General features: G+C 42.3%; 1 long non-coding RNA gene across 1 annotated transcript; it reads right to left on the reverse strand.

Annotated features, from left to right (window-relative positions):
• Positions 1 to 4,134: 4,134 nt before the first annotated feature.
• Positions 4,135 to 7,520, reverse strand: LOC141549698 (uncharacterized). The gene is made up of 2 exons (XR_012484426.1): positions 5,041 to 7,520; positions 4,135 to 4,729 (listed from the first exon to the last, which is right to left on the reverse strand). It is a non-coding gene; the product is annotated as an uncharacterized LOC141549698 (long non-coding RNA).
• Between the last annotated feature and the right edge of the window lie 2,759 nt (positions 7,521 to 10,279).

Below are 10,279 nucleotides of genomic sequence, written 5' to 3' on the forward strand. Positions count from 1 at the left end.
GAGTGTCCCAGAAGTAATCTCTGTGGATATTAGGACTGCCCTGTAGGTGGCATCTTGACCATACTGAGACAGCTTTGTAATGGGTGACCACTGTCTCTATGGTTGGCTGTGTTTGTGACCTCACAAGCCCTTTATAAGCCCACTGCAGACAGCAGTCACTCTCTTTCACCTGGTGCTCTTTAACCTGACTCCCTGAGCCAAGTGGATGGATAGCCAAGGGAGGTAAGGATTTTGTTAGTGAACATGTGGGTCTTCAGACCAGGTGTTCACTAGGGAGCTACCAAGTCAGGGCATTATGTGAGTAGGTGTAATAAAGGCTTTTAAGATTACACGTGGCTGTTCTTGAGTGTGCTACCTGTTATTAAACTATACATTCAAGAGATCATGGCTAAAGACCTTTGAAGGCCTCAGAGGAGAAGAGCTGGGTAGAGTTGACATTGCAAAGGTCAGTGGTCAAAGGTACTCAGTTGGGCCTAGGACAGACTAGTAATTGTAACTGCCAGGAGGGCACATTACAGTTGGGACTATTATTAGTCCACTTTCCAGAATCTCAATTTCTGAACAGGGCAATAATTTTTGAAAATAGCACAAGGTAAACACTTTTCAGAAAATCTGGGTAGACACTGGGTTGCTATGAGAAAAATGCTTTGTCAGCTAAAAACATGTGAACTATAATCACAGGGTTGGTTGTGGTCCTTTCTCAAAGAGGACCAAAAAGACATCACTATGTGTGTAGGACAGTGGCTGATGAGAGCAATATGAGACCAGCATAGTTTGTCACAGGCTGGACACAAATAGAACCTATGAGCATTTGGGATGGCTTCTCTGGAATCTAGACTTTTTTTCTGAATTAATTCACTTCTGTTTTGCACATGGAGCACAGCACCTTCTCTGATGAAGGCACACCGTGCTGGGCAGTCCTGTGGCAGCGTCAACCAAGTCATACAGTCAAAATGGAAAACTGTTAATGGGACAGCTAGGTTAGTGTTGCCACTAAATGAAAAGAACAGCCAAACCATGGATAATGACACTTCAGTACAGAAAAAGGAGGTCGCCATAGACTACACAATGCACTGGAAGAAATCTAAAGAACAAGAGGCATCAAGTGGAAGCTAAATTAAATTTACCCTACCCCAGGCTAAGTGTGCTTTGATTTTGCCACTGCTGCTCCTAATCCTCCCATAGCTCTCTTCTATAGTCAGCTCCTGCAGTGTGATCTTTTGGGGGTTTGTTCAATGGGATGTGGAACTTGTGATCTGTGGATATGTAGCTTAATTCTTCCTGACTCCAGCTTTGACATTCTCATCAACTGAGGTACCCAGCAAAAATATCTAGGCAATTCCAGAAGTGGGTCCCAAGAGATCATAGAAGGATCTCTGCTTCTAGAGCCTGGGAATATCACAGCAAGAGAACAACAAAGTATAAGAAAAATGAGTCCTAGACTTAAACTAAACTGGCATTTATGTCTCGATGTATGTCCTTAGATAAGATGTTTAACCTTATTGCCTCAGTTTATATATGAAATGGAAAAATAATACCTAATATTTTTAGAGTTATTTACTCATGAAGTATTAAGACACTAAAAATATAAGTTTATCATCATCATCGTTTTTGCTAGGTTATTGTAAGTCAGGAGTATTAAACAGGAGCCAAATTAAAATATAATTGAGATATCTTTGATGAAACAATGTAAAATATAATAAAACATATATACCATTAGTAGGTCGTTTTTGAAGTCAATAAGAGATTTTTATGTACAATTTAGTGTTTACTGTCTACCCCCACTTTCTAGTTGAGTTTGACACCATTGTTGTAAAATCAAAACCTAATGTCTTCAAATTGTTGGGTTGTTTGTTTGCTTGTTTGTTTGTTTTTTTGGTTTTGTTTGTTTGTTTTTTAACTGGTCTTGATACTTTTAGAATATTTTTCCAGTTACTTTTAAAAACAATTTTTAACATTTTTTTAAAATTGTGTTTATCTTCCACTCTTCCATCCTTCTTATTGAGAAGGCTAGCCATTTGTTTTAAATTAAAAATTGTTTTAAAAATTAAAAAGCACAGGGGGAAAATTGGAACCAAAGGTTTGGCATTTTTCAATGTTGTAAAATTGCCCATGCATGTATGTGGTAGATAAAAATTATTAAATAAAAAAAATTAAAAAGCACAAGTAGTCAGAGGACTTTTTGTGTGTCTAGTACCTCTCTTCTTTTTCCAGCTGTGGTGGTGGATTTCAGTTGTGAGATAAAGCATATATTTTCAAAAAGATTAATCTATAGATTTCTTTTGATTAATTTTTCCTCTTTGTTCTGTTGAGGAGGGGGGTGGGAAAGGGAATCATTTTAGAGAAATACTAAAAAAGAATAATATCAATAAAAGACACCCTCACATATATTCTGAGCAGAGTTGTGATTTTATCCCTTAGAAGAGAAAATTTTCTTTGAACAGTCTTCCTTTATCTATGCACATAACAACCTGTTTGGTAACCTCCAGGTTGAAAGTTGCTTGGATCTCAGAAAGATTAAATGACTCTGCTGAGAGTCATACAGCCATGCCAGAGACAGGATGAAATATCAAGTTTTCCTGACTGAGGCTAACTCTCCATTCCCAAAGCCATGCCTGCATATGCTCATACATATGTAGAGATAAAATATATTTACGGGCCTATAAGTAGGCATTTATTTAACACTTAATATGGGCACTAGGCTAGGCACTGAGATACAATAGTAAATATGAGTCTCTGTCCTCAGGGAACTTGTATTATTCTCTTTGGGAAGACAGGCTGTACATATACAAAGAAGTACAAAGTAAAACATACTAGTGATATATACAAGAGAGAATTAGGAGGGAAAGGAATCAAGAAAGGCTTCTTGTAGAAAGCAGCACATGAGCTTAGGGTTTTGAAAGAAAGAAGGAATTCTAAGTGGCATGAAGGATGTATGTGACCATAGGTGACTAATAAGGTATTATGTTTGGTATGATTTAAAAAAAAAAAAAAACTTTCCTGAAGTATTTTCCCTCATTGGATGCTTAAGAAAAATGCTGAAATGTACTTTCTGAGCCCACTGGCTCTTTTCAACATTAAGGAGATTTAAAACAATTACAAGAAGTTTGTGATGGAAATAGTCATGTAAAACCAGAAAGAGAACAATGGAGACTGAATGTGGATCATAACATAATATTTTCACTTTTTTTTTGGTTGTTTGCTTCTTCTTTTTTTTTTTTTTTCTTGTCGTTGTTATTGTTTTTTCCATTTTGGTTTGATTTTTCTTGCACAACATAACAAATATGGATACATGTTTACAAGAATTGCACATGTTTAACCTATATGGGATTGTTTGCTGTCTTGAGGAAGGGGGAGTGAGCAGGAGAGGAAGAAAAACTTGGAACACAAGGTGGTGAATGTTAAAATCTATCTTTGCATATATCTGGAAAAATAAAATATTATTAAAAAAAAAAAAAAGAAAAATTCCTTAGTCCTCTTGTTATTAGCCAAAATAACCAGGTAGATGGATGTTTTTTAGTTGCTCAGTTTTTCCAACACTTCATGAGCCCATTTGGGGCTTTCTTGAGAAAAATATTGGAATAGTTTTGCCATTCCCCTCTCCATGTGTTTTGCAGATGAGGAAACTGAGGCAAACAGGGTTAAGTGAGTTGCCTAAGGTCACATAGTGTTTGAGGCTGCATTTCACCTCAAGTCTTCTGATTCCAGGCTTGGCTTTCTATCTACTGTGAAACTTAGCTGCCCTGAGACCCTCATTTAAACTGACAGACCCTAAGTGAAGGATGAGGAACTTTCACATTCAGACCAGTGGGCAAGCTGCCTTCTTTTGCTACCACTGTGCTGAGCCTATCACCCCATGCCTGGTGTTGAAATAGTCCTTGTGGGGTCTGCCAAGTGTTTTTCCATTCCCAATTAATCTGAGCAAAGTCCTTTTCCTGAAAAGCAAGGCCCACCCCATCCTCCCTTCCCTTGCCCCCCCCCCAGTATAATTAAGCACCTAAGAGACCCTCCCTTCTGTGCTCCAAGCTGGTAACAAACCAACACTTTGTTCATTGGTATCCCCATAACCCAAGGCTCTGGGTTTAACCCAAGTTAAATCATTCTTTCCTAACAGCAAACATGGAGTCATAACACTTTTTTTTAATTTTTCAATTTTTATTTGCTTTAACCCAACACCGAATGAATGTTATACACAAGTTAACAAATTCACAGATTATATCAAAGAAAAATTTTTTGCATTAAAATTCAACCTTTAATTGCCAATTTTTAATTTTCTTTAAATCTACAAATACTCTTCTAAAAGAAACCAAGCCAGTCCAAGCAATCTCATTTCGGGAAGAATCCAGACGAAATGTGGCTTCTTTTACCGACACAATTTTGCTGGAAATGTACAAGATCTTTTCAGGGCAGGCTGCTTCTTCAATCCCATTAAGAGGCTGAGACACTCTTCACGAAGTAGACATCTGCATCAGTCAGTGACACTGAAATCGAACAAAACACTTCCAGGTTCCAAGCATCCTTTTTTTCTGTTGTGAATGTTCTTCTGCGCGGATATTCTCATGTGCATTCACCAAAAACCTTCATTCCCAAGACAGTCCCATGTCTGCTCACACCCTTTGTAAGGAAATATTCCGGGGATCTTCAAAATGGGACAACAACTTGCCAACAAGATGTTTCAAAAACAGCTTGTCTCCAATTTGCTTCAGTCTTCTGGCCATTTCAACAACAACTGCGGGGGAGAAAAAAAGCAATGTAAGCAATTAGGTCATTAGTTTACAATCGCCTTCCACTCACAGGCCCCTACACCTAGAGGGGAACCCAACTTCTCTTTTCTCGGCCCCGAGTGGTTCCAGACCCGGGAATCGGGAAAGGCGCATCGCCATTTCATCCCCTACCAAAGTCATTTCGCATTTGTAAATGCACTGAGCTCCCCCTAAACTAGAGGGATGAGCAGCGGCCTCCGCCTGCAGGCCCGGGTCCCCTGCAGGTCTCCCACGCCCCCTCTGCGTCTTCCCCATCTCAGACCGGCACCTCTCTTACCTGCACGCTGCAGAAGCCCAAGATAGGATTCCTCTGCCGGAAACCACAGCGCGGGTCCGTCATTCCCTTCCATCCTGGCCGACCTGGAGCGAGAGTACATACACATGACAGCTCGGACTCTGAGGAAGTCTGGCGAATCAGGGGCAGCTCGGAGCACCCGCTGTGCACGAAGTCAGAGAGCGCGTCAGCTGGAGATCCGAGCAGTGTGTGGTAGGGACTCACTGGGACCCTCTCTGTCGTTTTGACCCCGGCTGCTGTCGCTCCGGCTTATAAAGGGACTTTCCCAGTGACGTAGGAAAGCTCCTCCCCCTCCTCCCCCCCCCCTGCCCTCTTGCCACTTCCTTCCCCTCCCCCATGGCACCTTAGTCCTAAGGCACCTAGTTTTCCTTGTCCCCACCCCCAACACCCACCCTGGGGCAACTGAACTAATTGAGGTTTATTTCCCCCCTCGCCCCCGGGGAAGGAAAGAGAGATAAATAGACTCGTGGCACGGTTTGCACTCGTGTCCGCAGCCAGATTTGCCCGAACAAGCTCCTGGGCAATGCAAGTATATGGTGAGGGAGAGGCGATTGCAGGAGCTGGACTGGAGCTCCCCCTTCCTCCCGTGCCCTGATGCACTAACTGGTTCTTGCACATTCGGAGACCCGGCCTGAACCCTCTGCCCCCATAACTTCCTTAAATCCAGAGAGAGACTGAGAGGCGAGAAGTGAAAACCTGTCATAGAAGGAAGAAGAATCCCCTGAGGCCGGTGTAGAGGTGTCGGAGGCGGGCAGAGCTCTTTTCCTCCTCAGAGACTTTCTATCTAAGCCTGGGAAGGGAAAAGGACCACAAAGTCCGGAGAGGAACGGGGGGAGGAATGGGGGCTCTAGTCACGTGGCTCTGACAAACCAGCCGGTCTTGGGGAAGGGGAGATTCTCGTTACCCGAGAAATGCCTACTAGACAATCAATAATACTGAGAATCAAAGGAGCCGGGTTACAACAATAGTTTAGAAGGGAAAAGCATCAGATTCTAAGTTCGAAAACGTATAAAAAGGTTTAGCAGTGTACTAAAGGGAAGAGTTCTCGTAGCTTTTATTCCTGTGATTTAAAATTGTTAATCAAACTCTGTCACAGCCACAGACAGCCTAAGGACCACGTTTGGTGCCATCCCCAAAGCTGACTTGTCAACTTGGGCACCGGAAAGGATCACAGCAGAGTGACAGAAGTCCTGAGGAAGGACTCAAAGGCATTCATACTTTCTGCTTTAACTGCAGAATTTTAATAGAAATAAATTTAATTTTGTTCTATTTAGTTCTGAGTGAACAATCGTCTCTCCTGGTTTGTGCCATTGTTATTTTTTAACTAGTTCCCAGGCACATGGTGGGTGTGCTGCCAGTTTAAAATGCTTATGGTTTGATGGAGTAATTCAAAATGAATAAATCAGAAATGATGAATGGCTCCTTGAGGTGGGGAATCCAAAGAAAATACTGGAGTGTGTCAACTGTAGAATAGGTTTTACTTTAAGAATATTGAATTTTGTTGAATGGTTGATAAACATTTAAAAATAGAGGGAAGCAGACTAATGCAGTTATCACTTAAGAAATATTTAATAAACTCCTGTATCAGGACAATGGAGATACCAATGCAAAGAAAGTTTAATTCAAAATTGGGATCCTATTGTAAAATACTTTATTTATACACTGTTAGGATGACAAGGTGAAAACTCAGGTTGTCTAAACAATTCTCTAGTTCAGAGTTCACACCTTTAGGAGTTTACACCTTTAGACTTCTGAAAAGGAGTTTAGACATTTAAAGGAGTTTACACCTTTAAAAGGAGTTCTGAAAAGGAGTTTACACCACCTTTAATGGGAGCAAGTTCATTGGTTGAAGGAGTTCCCACAAGCACCTGGGAGTTCTCACAAGCCCATTCTCTGGGAGGAAAAAAAGAGGCAACATTGAGCCTAGAGGCAGTCTAGACTGGGACATTGGGCCTGGAGAAGCAGTCTGGCTTGGGGAAGGACAAGAGCTGGAGGACATTCAGAGCCAGGATTCAGGAAGAAGAAGAGGCTGGCTGGAGGCTCCAGAAGCTTCCCAAGAGTCCTGCACACAGAGGAAAAAATTATACAGAAAAGAAACCTCCTCCCAGAGAAGGATTATAACTTAGAGATGACAAGACCTTTACATTTTGGCGCCCAATGTGGGGCAAGGACTGATAATGAGCCCTTCAGAGGAGCTAGCCCAGACCTTGAAAGTACACTAGTGCTAGAGATTATTGTCTGTCATTGCACATATCAATTATTGATCAAGAAGGCAGTTTTAACAAAAATTAAGACCCAAAAAGAGGCTCTAAAGAAACTGATCCCAGAATGCAAGACCTCAAAATTAAGGCCAAAAACTAGAGCCTTAAGGGTTAGGTGTAAGGATGAGGTTCCCACAACACAAGAGAAGGGAATTGTAAGGGCTCTTTAAATGGGCAGCACCACAGTGCACCAGGACATTCGAGTGGCCCAGAAGTAATCTCTGTGGATATTAGGACTGCCCTGTAGGTGGCATCTTGACCATACTGAGATAGCTTTGTAATGGCTGACCACTGTCTCTATGGTTGGCTGTGTGTGTGACTTCACAGGTCCTTTATAAGCCCACTGCAGACAGCAGTCACTCTCTTTCACCTGGTGCTCTTTAACCTGGCTCCCTGAGCCAAATGGATGGATAGCCCAGGGAGGTAAGGATTTTGTTAGCGAACTAGTGGGTCTTCAGACCAGGTGTTCACTAGGGAGCTACCAAGTCAGGGCATTATGTGAGTAGGTGTAATAAAGGCTTTTAAGATTACACGTGGCTGTTCTTGAGTGTGCTACCTGTTATTAAACTATACATTCAAGAGATCATGGCCAGAGACTTTTGAAGGCCTCAGAGGAGGAGAGCCGGGTAGAGTTGACATTGCAAAGGTCAGTGGTCAAAGGTACTCAGTTTGGCCTAAGACAGACTAGTAATTGTAACTGCCAGGAGGGCACATTACACTTGGGACTATTATTAGTCCACTTTCCAGAATCTCAATTTCTGAACAGAGCAATAATTTTTGAAAATAGTACAAGGTAAACACTTTTCAGAAAATCTGGGTAGACACTGGGTTGCTATGAGAAAAATGCTTTGTCAGCTAAAAACATGTGAACTATAATCACAGGGTTGGTTGTGGTCCTTTCTCAAAGAGGACCAAAAAGACATCACTATGTGTGTAGGACAGTGGCTGATGAGAGCAATATGAGACCAGAATAGTCTGTCACAGGCTGGACACAAATAGAACCTATGAGCATTTGGGATGGCTTCTCTGCAATCTAGAGTTTTTTTCTGAATTAATTCACTTCTGCTTTGCTCATGGAGCACAGCACCTTCTCTGATGAAGGCACACCGTGCTGGGCAGTCCTGTGCCAGTGTCTCCCAAGTCATACAGTCAAAAGGGAAAACTGTTAATGGGACAGCTAGGTTAGTGTTGCCACTAAATGAAAAGAACAGCCAAACCATGGATAATGACACTTCAGTACAGAAAAAGGAGGTCGCCATAGAGTACACAATGCACTGGAAGAAATCTAAAGAACAAGACGCATCAAGTAAAAACTAAATTAAATTTACCCTACCCCAGGCTAAGTGTGCTTTGATTTTGCCACTGCTGCTCCTAATCCTCCCATAGCTCTCTTCTATAGTCAGCTCCTGCAATGTGATCTTTTGGGGTTTTGTTCAATGGTGTAACGTGCTCTCCTGGCAGTTACAATTACTAGTCTGTCCTAGACCCACCAGAGCACCTTTGACCACTGTCCTTTGCAGTGTGAGCTCTACCCGGCTCGCCTCCTCTGAGGCCTTCTAAGGTCTCTGGCCACAATCTCTTGAATCTATAGCTTAATAACCGGTAGCACACTCAAGAATAACCACGTGTAATCTTAAAAGCCTTTATTATACCTACTCACATAATGCCCTAGCTGATGCCCTGACTTGTTGGTTCCCGAGTGAACACCTGGTCAGAAGACCCACGTGTTCACTACCAAAATCCTTACCTCTTTCGGCTACCCATCTTGGCTTGGCCACCCAGGCTAGGAGCCAGGGTGAACAGCACGAGGTTAAAGAGGGCGGTTGCTGCCTGCAGTGGGCTTACATAGGGCCTGTGAGGTCACACACACAGCTAATCAGCGAGAGAGTCACCCATTACGAAACTATCTCAATATGGCCAGGATCCCGCCCAAGGGCAGTCCTAATATCCACTGAAATTATTTCTGGGCCTCAATCTCCCGATGCACTGTGTCCGCCCATTTAAAGGGCCCTTACAATTCCCTTTCTCTTGTTTTGCGGGAACCGCACATCTCACCAAGCTAAACTTTTAGCACCAGCTATAGTTCACTTGATCCATGAGATGACAGAGTGTTATGCCCAAGGAGGTACAAAGCAGCAAATCAGTAAACAGAAGTATGACAATAAGAACCAGGCTCAACAGTGGCCCAAATGTTCAACCCATTCATCAAAGTCATACTCGAGATAAGCCAAAGAGATTGGATGCCAATGAGGTAGGATGTCAACACTGAGGTGGGAAGTCAACAAGGTAAAACATCACAATTCTAGTTAACAAATATCATTAGGTAGGTTGTCACAATTCTAGTTACATTTATCACAGTTCTAGACCAATTCTAGTTTCTTACAATTTTCTGTTGCACTTTTCACACTCCTAGAACAATTCTAGCTTATCACAATTCTCAATTGCACTTGTCACAATCCTAGAACAATTCTAGTTTATCACAATTCTCAATTGCACTTTTCACAATTCTAGAACAATTCTAGCTTATCACAATTCTCTATTGCACTTTTCACAATCCTAGAACAATTCTAGTTTATCACAATTCTCTATTGCACTTTTCACAATTCTAGAACAATTCTAGATTCACAGGTGCACATAAGCAATCATGTCCAGTAACATTGTCTCAATAACAATGGCAGGTGGGTGTGTTGGTTTTTCACCCACTAATTTAAAAGCATAGTCCTTCAATAGAAAGCATAGGGCAAAGCCTCTCCCCAGGCCACCATATGGCAAGTGGCCACGGGAGAAGCAAGCAGGCCCATTGTCCATTTACAGTCTTTATATTGCGTATCACCCAAAACAGTCCATTTCAGCTGCAACACTGGAACTGTGTCTGGTGTCTCTGGTGTCACGGTCAGGAGGGGCATTGCTGCCATCAGCGTCTGAAGGGCTGCGGACATCTGGCTGGTCTCTCTGGACTG

This window comes from Sminthopsis crassicaudata, chromosome 1, assembly GCF_048593235.1.
Source record: "Sminthopsis crassicaudata isolate SCR6 chromosome 1, ASM4859323v1, whole genome shotgun sequence".
Taxonomy (NCBI): Eukaryota; Metazoa; Chordata; class Mammalia; order Dasyuromorphia; family Dasyuridae; genus Sminthopsis; species Sminthopsis crassicaudata.